The sequence below is a fragment of the Panthera onca genome, chromosome F1 (assembly GCF_046562875.1).
Source record: "Panthera onca isolate mPanOnc1 chromosome F1, mPanOnc1 haplotype 2, whole genome shotgun sequence".
In the NCBI taxonomy this organism is placed as follows: Eukaryota; Metazoa; Chordata; class Mammalia; order Carnivora; family Felidae; genus Panthera; species Panthera onca.
The window spans coordinates 224486-237930 of record NC_138355.1 but is presented as its reverse complement, the minus strand read 5'-3'; the positions used below and the strand labels follow the sequence as shown (position 1 = coordinate 237930).

Here is a 13445-nt window from a genome sequence, read left to right as displayed (position 1 = left end):
ACCAGTTTCCTCCAGTGTCACAGTGTCGGTCAGTGATGGCCATTGTAAACATCAGTCCCCCTGTAGGTGTCAAATTCTGATAAAACCCATTCTTGCTCTTGGTCAATATAGAGGAGAAAGTAAGATTTCTTAGTGCTTTAAGCCTACGAATGGTATAATTACCATTCAGTGTAGTGTGGTTTCCAGGTGTGGTCCCAAAGCAATACTTTTTAACAAATCATAAGCCGTACACTTGTAATTTTCCTCTATTTTTCGATTGTTGATTTAACATGTATTTTGCTTTCATCTTTAGGAGCAGATAAGAATGCTGAGGAAGATTCTATAGCCAGGTAGGATATTTATGGATTTGTAAAAATGACATTTGCTGGGGCACCCGGGTGGCTCAGTCGGTTAAGGGTGTGACTCTTGATTTCAACTCAGGTTTGTGAGTTCAAGCCCCCCGTCGGGTTTTGCGCTCACAGCCTCCTTAGGATATCTTTCCCGACTTCTGTGGGCACTCACTCTTAAAGTATAAAGGAATGAAATGAAATGAAACGGATAATGAAAGGAAAGGGAAGGGAATGAATGAACTGAAAATTATGTGTCTCCTAAGGGAACGCAGAGAACAAAAGCAGTTGTTGCGTGTTCTACACTGGACCAGACACTATATCCTATGGGTAACATCTGTTCAGTTATATAGTCATTGTATAGCTTTGCCAAGTAGCTGTGCTGTTGTAGCCTACATTTTATTACTTTGGCAACTGTGGTTCAGGGAGGTTGACGACTCGACCATGATTCCATAGTTAACGGGTAGCTGAGGGGCTTTGCCCATCAGCCCGTGAAGCTTCCACATCCATTCCCTGGTTCCTCAGCAGCACTGAGATGAGGATACAGATCCTAGGGCAGATCAACTCAGAATGTCAAAGGTAATGATGTCGGAACACTAATTTAGGGTTTGCTTAAGAACCCAGGTTAGTCCAAGCATTTGGCCTCATATATTTGACCACTAGTGCCAACCAAAGTCATTAGTGCAGTGGTAACTAGTCCCTTGTTTTTACCATCCGAGATTTTAGGGTGGTTGTCAGCTATGGCCATGGTGTCAAGGCTTTTCCATAAAAAGCAAGATGTCATCAGGCAACTCCTTACATGTAGTGATATCCCCTCTTCTTGAGACAAATGAGTTTTCTGTAAGGGAAGGATATTTAGTTGTAGACCATGTTACATTAACTAAACTCACTCTCTATTTCGAGGATATTGCTATATGATTCTCTGTTGCCTAAGTTCCCAGGCTGGTTTCCCTTTGGGCTAGTATCCTTGTCTAGTTCTAGGAATCTTTTCGGGTTTTTTTGGATTTTTTTTTTTTCCAATGACTTTTTGTTCTGTGTTTTTGCCTTTTGACTTTCTTCTCTTTTTTCCTTGGTATTTCTTCTTTTTTTTTTCCAATAATTTCCCTACTTCTGCCATTTAAGGACTCTCCATTATTCCAGAGGCCAAATCAAAAGCACTTAGAGTCTCCAGATTTAGGGAACCTCAGAGATTAATTCCTCAAAACACCCTCTGGTCCGTCAACCTATGTTTCACCTCCTTGCCCAATGGTTGTTTCCCTGGAGAATTGGAAACTCAAAAGAGATTGAAGTGACCTATTTGGATATGATAAGTGACAGAAATGCGATTTAAATTCTGGTTTTCTTTCTTTCTTTCCTTCCTTCTTTTTTGTCTTGATCTTGCACGCAACTGTTTTAATAATAGAAGGCTGGGGAGTGGGTCTAATGAATAGAGTGAAGGAGGGTAAGAATCGAATTAGCAGAGGAGACCAGGTTTCAAGGAGAACAACACTGAGTTGGTTAGGAATACGAGTTTGAGAAAAGATGTCAGAATTTGGGGGGTTATGCCAAGTGAGATAAAGGTGAATGACAGGAATGAAGGACCCAGGATTAGGGGAGTTGTTTAGAAAGGCATATTCAAATAGAGAGTTCAAGAGGGTCGTGATCAGTTTTCTGCTTTTGTGTGTGTTGGTTTCATTAAAGGTGCGAGCATACCTCAGATTTTCTGATGAGAGAGATTAAAAATCATTTGAGCTTCTGGGAAGAGTCTGTTTACAGCAGATAGAAATATGATATCCCCTACTTCCACCCCAACTGAGGGAGGATAGCTTAGATCCTCTCAAGGAATTGGGGGTGGGGGTGAAGATTCCGAACATCAGAGATGTATGGCCCAAGGCAAGCTGTCTCCTCACTCCACCTCTTTTCCTAAATCTGTGATGCCCTTCCCATGTACTTGTAGGGCTGGGCAGGGGTAGGTCTGACTTGTGAAATCAGCAAGGGAGCTTCATCTGGATCGGTGATAACATGCCTATGTTGAGGTGACTGTGTGGATGAGTGAGGCTCCCAATTCGCTTGTTCTCCAGGAGCAGGACATGGTCCCTACCCTCGGTCATTGGAGCCCATCCTTGTTGTAGGAGTGTATGGCTTCATAGGCTACAGATTGAAAGGTTGGGGAATGCCACAGAACCGTGCTGAAGAGTGATGTAGGAGTGGGAGCTCATAGGGAAGAAAATATTCAGGCAGCGTATAGAGAAATAGAGGCACAACTACCAGGACCATTTTGATCACAGTCTCCCTCCTTGGGTAGCTGAATGCCCCTGAAGGCTTGGAGTGTCTTGCTAGTTATTATGGACCTAAGTAAGGCAAGACCAGTGTGGGAACAAAGTTGGCCTTGGGAACTTTGAGTCTTTCAATCTCTAGTTAGTACTACCACTCATAACATAGAAACCTAAACTTCGATACGTTTACTTAAACGGAGGTCTACGTGACACACAATGTAATATGTGATGCAACAACTCTGGATGTTTCACCGTGATCGCCATAAGCGTAGCTCCCATCTGTTAATGTATGAGGCTATTACGATACCACAGGCTAGATTCCCTATGCTGTACCTTTGAGCCTTGTGATTTATTCATTCTATAACTGGAACCCTGAACTTCCCTCTCCCCTTCCCCCATTTTGTCCATCCCCCCACCTCCCCTCCCTTCTGGCAAGAGTCAAATCTCTGCATTTATGGGTGTGTTTCTGCTTTTGCTCTGTTTGTTCATTGATTCCCCTTTTTACATTCTACACAGAAGTGAAATCATAGAGGATTTGTCTTTCTCTGTCTGACTTATTTCACTTATCCTCATGCCATCTAGGTACATCCATGATGTTGCAGGTAGCAGGATCTCATTCTCATTTAGAGCTGCGTAATATTTCATTGTGTGTGTGTGTCTGCGTGTGTGTTTGTGTGTGTGTGGTATCCAAACAGTATTGTGGGTACTGGCGTACAAAATAGCCTCATTGCTCAGTGGAATAGAACCGCAAACCCAGGCATCAATCCACCACTGTATGGTCAGTTCATCTTCCACAAACAGGAAAGACTATCCAGTGGGGAAAAGGCAGTCTCTTCGCCAAATGGTGTTGGGACAACTGGACAAGCCACATGCCAAAGAATGAACCTGGACCAATTTCTGTACCATACACACAAATAAACTCAAAATGAATTAAAGACCTAAGTGTGAGGCTTGAAACCATAAAAAAAAAAAAAAATCCTTGAAGAGAGCACAGGCCGTCATTTCTGTAACTTTGGCTGTAGCAACATTTTACTATTTATGTCTCTTGAGCCAAGGGAAATAAAACAAGAATAAAGTTTGAGGACTACTTCAACCTACAAAGCTTTTGCACAGTAAAGGAAAGAGTCAAAACTGAAAGGCAACCTCTGGAATGGGAGAACAAATTTGGAAATATTTGGCAAATCCAGTAAAGGGTTAGTGTTCACAATGTCTAAAAACTTGATTCATGTCAACATCACCCCCCTCCAAAAAAGCCCAGTTTACAAATGAGCAGTACACATAACCAGACACTTTTCCAATGACAACATACAGATGGTCAACAGACACATGAAAAGATGCTCCCCCAAACTACAACGAGATACCACGTCACACCTGTCAGAATGGCTACACTCCAAGACACAAGAAGCAAGTGTTTGCGAGGATGTGGAGACTAAGGAAACCTCTTGCACCGTTGGTGGAAATGCAAATGGGTGCGGCCCCTGTGGAAAACAGTATGCAGGTTCCTCAAAAAATTAAAAACAGAACTCTCCTATGATCCAGTAATTGCACTACTGGATACTACCCAAGAGAATACAAAAACAAGAATTCCACGGGACACACGCACTCCTGTGTTTATTGCGGCATTATTTCCAACAGCCAGCGCAAGCGTCCATTGACAGCTGAGTGAACGAAGAAGAAGCCCTATATGAATGTATGTGTGTGTGTATATGTATATCCACACACACACACACACACACACACACACACACACGCACACACACATGCACACACACACACACTGTAATATTACTCAACCATAAAACAATGCAATCTTGCCATTTGCAATCACCTGGATGGAGCCTGAGGGTAGTATGGTAAGCAAAGTCAGGGAAAGACAAATACCATATGATTTTACTCATGTAGCCCTTAAGAAGCAACAAACGAGCAAAGGGAGGAAACAAAAGGGGAGACAAACCAAGAAATAGGCTCTTACCTGCAGAGAAGAAACGGATGGTTGTGGAGAGGAGGTGAGTGGTGGGAGGGGTGAAAGAGATGATGGGGATGAAGGAGTGCCCTTGTCATGATGAGCACGGGGTGAGTATGGAGTTGGTGAATCACTATTTTGTACAACTTAAACTACTATAACTCTGGATGTTCCTATTACCGGAATTAAAATAAAACTTAATGACAAAACCAGAGGCCAACTTTTCATTATACCAAGAAACTTCGTGGAATAAACAGATAGGTGACCTTTCCCTTAACTTTTTTAAATTTTGTTTTTAAATGAATGAACATGTGTTTGTTGTATTTTTTTGCTCTAAAGGCTTTCCGACAAACCTGGTCCTGACGATTCATGGTCTACCTCATCTAGCCAAGACTTAGATTTTGGTACCAAGGTAAAGTACCCTCCTGTGAAACTCACTTTCCTGCTCTGAATTGAGTTTTCTCCCTTATTCACTCTGAAAATTTAAGAGGAGCCTGTGTATCATCATTTTATGTGTGTCATGGAAAGTTGGCAAGAACAAACCACTTTACAGATACATGACGCGTTGAATGTTTTGTTTTGTTTTGTTGTACTTTGGTAAATCCTACAGGTGGAGGCTGATAAAAGAATGGGCTGGAAAATATATAATGACCGTCAAATTATATTGGGACAAGCTTTCCCACAATGGAGGCAATATGACGTTTGCTTAAGGATAAGGATTCTTACTGTGATCGTAACATGACTGATAATACTCACGCCTAAATGAAACGTGATTGGGTCCAAGTATCTATTGTAGGTTGCCCCCCGCCCCGGGCAAGTTTTATTTTGGTGAGATACAGGATTTTCCTTTGGCTCTATCCTTTGTTCTACATTTAGAATAAAACCATATTAGAAAATGTAGAAATTTAGATGTTTACATTATTTCTCAACATTTACCTTACAAAGGTGTTCCCCTGTAGTTTTGAAATAACTCCATGAAGAGTAAGTTAAAATTGTGCATCTCCCCGAAGAATACGTATTTTGCTGAAAAGAGTAGCTCTATGGGCAGAGGCTCTTCATAGCCAAGGTGTCAAATTTCTAATTTCAGAAATCTTGCCCATTCTAGCTTTGAACACTATCTCCTCCTAGTCCTTGTGTCAGATTCTAAAATTTAAAGTTTCAGACATCTGATATTTATTTCAGTATTCATTTCAAAGCCCCTAAATCATGATAAGCTCCTGGAGGTTAGGAAACGCACTGGTTTGACTCCTGGAGCTCCTAAAATAAAGTCTTGCTTGGAAGAAGCAATGTCATGGTTTTTGAATGTGAACACATGAGTAGGGAAATGGAATTCCGTAGAATGGAGTTTGAAAAGTAACAAAATACGCATGATATATCACAATTAAATATGTGAATTTAAAAAGTCAGGCTTCAGTTTATATTCCGTTTTAGTGTTTAACATGTATACACGCAAATGAATCCTATTGAGGCAATCAGGAGTTACATAAGAAAGAAGGTTACAGTATATTTTTAGTATCCTCCCATTGTGAGCTTAGAAGTGCAGGGAAAAAGTCGTCAGCCTTTGTTGGTTGAACCCCATCTGTGTCCCATTACCTACATCCTTTAAATGTTCCCATTTCTTCCTAGAATTCTCATTCCCAATTCTTTCTCCATAGTGAATGTTGACGTGTTAGGAACCTCTCTTTTTCTGTTCTTTTGTTAGTCTAGTAATAATTTCTAGCTTTTCGGAAGCGATAGATGCCAGGAATTGAACAATTTATTTATAGTGAAAAAAATTAAATTCTTTATTACAGTATTTATAACCAGATAACTGTAGAGTGATAAGAGTCAGTATTATTAGGGATATACTGTGAATCAAAGCCTCTCTTTTACATAAATATTATATACATAGATACATAGATGGATATGGATATAGATAGATAGATAGATAGATAGATAGATAGATATAGATAGATATAGGTAGAGATATATATAATATACACATATATACACATATATTTACACTTATATATAAATACACACTTATATGTATACATATTTATGTACACCTATACGTACACACACACACACACACATATATATATATATATATATATATATATATATATATGTATATCACACATATATAAAGACATATATCTTTAAAAGGTTTAAAAGGGACTATTTTTCATAGTATATTCCCAATCCTACTTATGTACCTGTTGAAAAATGTATGTTGTTTCCACTTACCTTCTTTGGCTCACATTTTTCCTTTTCTTTTTTGTCTTAAGCTCATGCTTGATTGATTGGTCATTTGTTTTGTTTTGTTTTGTTTTGTTTTTTCCTTTTTCCCTCTTCTCAACCCATGCTTATTACGGTATTTTTAATTTTTTTTCAAAGTTTATTTATTTTTGAGACAGAGAGAGACACAGAGTGCAAGCGGGGTAGGGGCAGAGACAGAGAGACACACAGAATCCAAAGCAGGCTGCAGGCTCCGAGCTGTCAACACAGAGCTCAACGTGGGGCTGATAACCACAAACCGTGAGATCATGACTCATGAGCTGAAGGTGGATGCTGAACTGACTGTGCCACATATGTGTTCCCCGCACCGGGCTCGTTTTTAATGGTTTACCCCTACCCTAATTTGTCCTTGCAGAAACTATTTCTTTAGTGTCTGTTCTTTTAGTACATCACTGTCTGTCAACTCCATTGTCAACATATTGGTTATGGAATTCTACTGTCTGTGTGTGGTTTCCATCCAGGGCTCGTTGCCCCACAAGGTTTATTATTCTTGTTTTTCTCTTTCTTGGAAGGGGCTGAGATAAATGTTTTTGAAATGTTTGCATTTCTCTTGGAAAGGGAGGGAGAGAGAGAAAGAATGAGCAAGTGCTCGTTGTTGTGATCTGACAATATGCAAGGTATGATCTCAGTCCTTTTATATTTGTGGAGGGCTGTTTTGTGACCCAGGATGTCACTTGGAGACATTGGAGAATGTTCTATGTGCACTTAAGAAGAATGTGCGTTCTACTGCTGTTGGATGAAAAGATCTTAATATATCGGTGTTGATATCCATGTATATAAATGTATATATATGAGGCCAATATATATCTATGTATATCTGAATACATCTGGTCCAATGACACATTGGATCTGTGTTTCCTTACTGATTTTCTGCCTTGACGATCCGCCTTTTGCCATGAGTGGAGTCTTAAAGTCGTCTACAATCATGGTATTTGTATGTATACATTTAATCATGTTTGTGAGTAATCGATTCATATGTGTGGGCGTTTCACTTTGGGGGCATAAACACTTGCAATTGTTAGCTCCTCTTGATGGATAGACCCCTTAATTATGATCCAATGCCCTTCTGAATCTGTTACTACAGTCTCTGGTTTAAAATCTAGTCTGTCTGGTGGAAGTGTGGCGACTCCAGCTTTCTTTTGACTTCTAGTAGCATGATAGGTGGTTCCCCATACCTTCACTTTGAACCTGGAGGTGTCCTGGGGTCTAAAATCAGTGTCTTGTTGACAACATATAGATGGATCTTGTTGTTTGGTTTTGTTTTGTGTTTTACCCATTCTGATTCCCTGTGTCTTTTGATTGCGGCATTGAGTCCATTCCCATTCAGAGTGATTAGTTAAAGATATGGATTTAGTGTCATTGTGTTATCTGAAGGTTTCATGCTTTTGGTGAGGCCTCTGGTCCTTTGTAGTCTCTGCTGCTTTCCACTCACAGAGTCGCCCGTTAGGATCTCCCGCAGGGCTGGTTTAGTGGTCATGAACTCCATTAGGTTTTGTTTGTCTGGGAAAGCCTTTCTCTCTCTTTCTGTTCTAAATGTCAGCCTTGCCTGGGAAGGGATTCTTCGCCGCAGATGTTCCCATTCAGCACATTGACCGTTTCCTACCCCTCCCTTCTGCCCTGCCAAGTTTCTTTGGACAGGTCTGCTGCTACCCTTATGTGTCTTCCCTTGTCGATTAAGACCCGTTTGTCCCTAGCTGCTTTCAGAATTCTCTCCTTATCTTTGTATTCTTCCGGTTTTGTTATGACATGTCGTGGTGTTGGCCTGGTTTTGTTGACTTGGAAGGGAATTCTCTGTGCCACCAGGACTCGGATGCCCGTTTCCTTCCGCTGATGAGGGAAGCTCTCAGCTATAAGTTGTTCAAAAAAACCCTTCTGCCCCTTTCTCTCACTCTTCTTCTTCTGGGACTCCTAGGATCTGGCTAATATTTCATCTCACCGAATCACATAGGTCTCTAGTACCTGACTCGTGGTCTATAATTTCCTTTCTTTCCTTTCCCTGCTTCATCTTTGTCCACAATTGTATCTTCTGTTTCACCGATGCTGTCTGCTGCTTCTCCCATCCTTGCTGTCACTGCATCTAGGTTACTTTGTATCTCCTTTACACCATTTTCAGCATTCATCGTGATGATTCTTTAGGTCCTTGATCTCTGAAGCAGTAGATTGTCTGCTGTCTTCTATGCGTGGTTTCAAGCGTAACTATGCATCTTATGAGTGTCATTCCAAAAATGTGCTCACATATATGGTTTCTGTCTCTTTTGAGCCTTTCTCTGGAAGTCCTTTCTTTCCGGAATTTTTTTTGAGGAGAAGTCTTCGATTTCGTTGTTCTGGCTAGATTCCTGCCCTTTATGTGTTTTAATAGCTTGTTCTGTGTCCCACACCTGCGAGTACTACTATATTAAAAAGAGCTCCTACTGTGTCCAGGGCCTGGCAGTTGAACAAATATTTTTGGAGTATGTTGTGTGTACTCTTTCGGTGCGTCTTTGGCTGCTGTTCTCGCTACTTGGAATGGTGGTTTGGGCCTTCCACCAGGTGTGCTTTGATTTGTTTGTTGAAGTAATCCTGGAAAAAAGGAGAAGAATGTGGTGAAGAATCCTTAGCCCAAACAGAAAGAGAAATGACTGGAGTGGAAAAAAAGACCAGGAAGTGCCTCAAAGGAGCTAGAGTTCATCCAGGAAGTGAGGGAGGAAAATTAAGAAGGAGATCTAGAAAAGTATAGAGAAATTGCACAAACAAACCAAAAACCAGAACACAGCAAGAAAGGAAATTATATATATATATATATATATATATATATATATATATATATATATATATATAATATACAGTTAGCTTTGCCCCACATCAACTCGAGACTACTAGGCTGTTTCCGAAGGGAGAATAGGAAAGAGGAGAGTAGAAAGAGAAAAAAGGGGAAAGAGAAGAAAGGGAAAGCAAACTAAAGAAATGATGGGCGCCTGGGTGGCTCAGTTGGTGAAGCGTCCGACTCTTGAATTTGGCTCACGTCATGTTTCGCTGTACGTAGGTTCTTAACCCCCATCAGGCTCTGCAGTGAGAGCATGGATCTTGATCGGATTCTTTCTCTCTCCCTTTCTCTGTACCTCTCCTGCTTGATCACTCACTTTCTCTCTCAAAATAAAGAAATAAACATTAAGACAGAGAATAAAAAGATAAAAAGAATAATAATTCAAATGAGAACAGACAAACAAAGGTAGAAAACCAGAGGAGAATTGTCTATTGGTACCTGGTACTGGTGGCTGTGCTGGTCTAGAGGAGGGGCTGTCTGGTCCCATCAGTGTCAGTCTAACTCCCACAGAGAGCAGTTATGAGGCACAAAGAGGCAGGGTTTTGTGTAATTGGCCTGCCTCCAGTGAATCTCACTGTCCGTTTCCTGAAGCCCCACGATGTTGGTCATGGAGAGAGAAATGGCGACACCCCAATCTCTCCTGACCACACGAGGTGTCTCAAAGCTCACTGTTTAGGCCATCCTCACAGAATATCCTGGGGGCCTGGCTCCTCTTGCTGCAAATTCTTCTGTGCTCCCTGAGCACTGAGCTGGGATTCAAAACCCTATAGGATCCCGCTTTACTCAGACCTGGTTTTGGAGTAGGACCACTCTGCCCAGTTGACAAAGGGTCTCTGGCTCATGCCTGCAGAGTCTTTTTCCCTTGGGCAGGGCAATACCTCCCCTTTACACCATACTCAAGGTGTTCTCTCCCAGTGTTTCACTGAGAGCCTAGGGGCGGCTCCCTCCCCACCAGGCATGGGAGGTTGCAGCTCTTTTCTAGAGAAAGTCTGGCAACCTTGAAAATTCTGTTTTTTAGCCTCTAAGGCTGTTTTGCAAAGTAGAAACTGGCTCTCTGGACCTCTCCTTGGTCTGTGGTCCGGACAGGTTTTCTCATATCCAAATACACTTCCCACAGCCTCTCTCTCTACCTTCCTTTCGTTTCTCCACCAAAGGGTTTCCCCTACTCCATGCCTATGCGTACCATTTTATTTCTCCCAATCCGCATACACACCCTTCTGTCCCGCCAAGCTGTGTCTTTGCACCTGTGGAGATTTTTCTGTCCCTCTGCAGCCTGTATTCCTGGTATTCCAAGTGTTGTGACCTCAATACTGCTGTGTTTGAGGGTCAAGGGAAATTCTGATCACTCTCCTCTGCCATCTTTCCTCCTCCTGCCTCCTTTTATTTTCCTTTTCACAATTTCACACTTCTGTGTAGGTTTGCATTATTATATCAGTTTAATATGTTTTATAGATATTTACGATGGGCTTTTATTACAGGAAGTGTATTGATCTGAATTTTCTCTCTTTTCCTTTTTTTAAAGTTTATTCATTTATTAATTGTAGAGAGAGACAGAGAGAGCATAAGTGGGGAGGCGAAAAGGGACAGAGGGAGAGAGAGAAAATCCCAAGTAGACCCTGCACTGTAAGCGCAAAACCAGATGGGGGGCTTGAACCCATGAACTGCAAGATCATGACCTGAGCCAAAATCAAGAGTCAGGTGCTAACTGAATGAGGCATTCAGGCGGCCCTAACATTTTCTTTGGAAGTCCCCGGGTACTTTTAATTTAATATGCCTTAGTTTAAAGACATTGTTTTTGACCCATTCCCTTTCCTCTTCCCTGACTCTTTGTAATCTGCTCTGTCATTTGTGTTCCCTAACCTAATAAATAGCAGCCCTGGAACAGGAAATGTCCTGGACTCCGAACTTCCCTGAAATCACCGTATCCAGTCAGTCACCACATTCGATATTTTGTACCTGCTTACCATTTTTCATATGTTATTCCTGTAATTCACTCACTCACCTATAATTTTGCAGTACTCTTCTGGTTTTGCTTCCTTTACGTTTGTCCTACATGGCTGCCAGAGTGACCTTTCTAAAATATACTTGTGACGATGTCACTCCTCTGCTTATTCAATGGATCCCCATTACCTGAAGGTGAAAATTCATGTTCTATCATAACACTGCTCTTTTTTTTTTTGTTTGTTTCGTCCTGATGTTCTAGTAATATCTCTCTATCTATCCCATTCCCAATAACTCTGTTCCAGTTTTGCCATATTGCATAGGTGTTGTCACTTACTATATTATTTCATACTTGATTCTTTTGCCATTATAGAATGCCCTTCACACCCTCCCTGTGCACTTTGTCTATCTTTTAAGATACAGCCCTATCTTCCCAGCATTTCCTGAGCTTCCCAAATGTAAGTCTTTTCTCCTTTGTGCGTTCACTGTATGTTATTCACTTCCCTTGCAGAACTAGTGGATGTTATTTTTCTGTCCTTACCTGTTTTCATGAATCTCTACTGCTACTAGCATATAGAACAGACTCTGTCTTTTATTTATATTTCCAGGTCTTCCCCAGATCGTGGCTATGACTTGACAGATACAGTATGTGCTTGTCTTTTTGAGTGGGTGAGTGAATGACCAAATGAATCAATGTGATATTTTTCTGAAGTTGGGTTTTTGTTTTGTGCTGTTTTTCTAGGAAGGAACATCAAAGTCAGCAATGGAAGCAAAAGAAGATGGTGTTGGTATTATTGAAAATGTGCCACCAGAGCAAGCAGTTAATGACAGTTTGACTTCTGCTGGTGGAGTGCATAAAAATTACAGAAGCGGTAAGCTAGTGAATATCTGTGAGTTGTTTTCCTATGATTAAATGCTAGTATGAAAAAACTCTGGAAGTATGTAGATCCAAATATATTATCCTTTTTTCGTGAAGGTATTTTTCTGTTGCTATCTTTCTTTAGAAGTATCCCAAGTACTACCCCCTTTTACTTGCGGAAAATCGTGAACCCCCTGAACATTTTTCTGCTATTGCTTTTATTTTATTGAAATATTCATGAATGGAGATAGACTTGGGTATGTGTTTAAAATTCATAGTAACACATATTTTCATTAATTTATCTGTGACCCTATTCTGTAGATATCATGTCAGCAATAAAATTAGGAAAAGAGGAAGATGTAGAATCACCTTCTCTTCCTGAGGTACTTTCTTCTTCTTATTTTTGAGTATAGGCATGGAGTGATGTTAAAACATCCAAGAGATGCGTTGACTTTGACTTTTGAATGACTAAAATAACATCGCAGTCATATTTGTAGTAATATAAGTAAAGTAATGATGACGTATTCTAAGGTGACAACTAGGGAAGGAGGTAAAAAAGTCCTGATCTCTTAGGCCCAGGCAGCTGCTGCATAATGCTACAAGTGCTGTATTTGAAATCAAAGACATGCTAGCATCTTGGTTCCGTCACTTCCTAGCTGTGGGATCTTGGAAAAACTTGCCTCAAGGTCAATGACCTCGTTCCTAAAAATGGCACCAATACCCACCTCTTGGTTATGCATAATGAACAAATGTGGCAATGTTTTGTAACCTGTAAAGGGTGCTATAGAAACAGAAGACAAAATGATCACAGTGGCTTTTAGTGACTTACTAAATATTGAGGATACTTTGTTTGGTGAATGTTTGTTTATTGTTGAGAGTGGGGTGGGGGAGAGAAGATCCGAAGCAGGCTCTGCACTGAGAGCAAGGAGCCCAATGCAGGATTTGAACTCATGAACTGTGAGAACATGAGCTGAGCCAAAGTTGGGCGCTTAATCAACTAAGTCACCCAGGCCCCCCA

The 13445-nt window shown here is 40.9% G+C and overlaps 1 long non-coding RNA gene across 1 annotated transcript; it reads left to right on the top strand.

The window, feature by feature from the left end:
- The first annotated feature begins 290 nt into the window (after positions 1-290).
- Positions 291-12810, top strand: LOC145713321 (uncharacterized). The gene is made up of 4 exons (XR_014136385.1): positions 291-329; positions 4884-4956; positions 12311-12440; positions 12749-12810. It is a non-coding gene; the product is annotated as an uncharacterized LOC145713321 (long non-coding RNA).
- Positions 12811-13445: the final 635 nt, after the last annotated feature.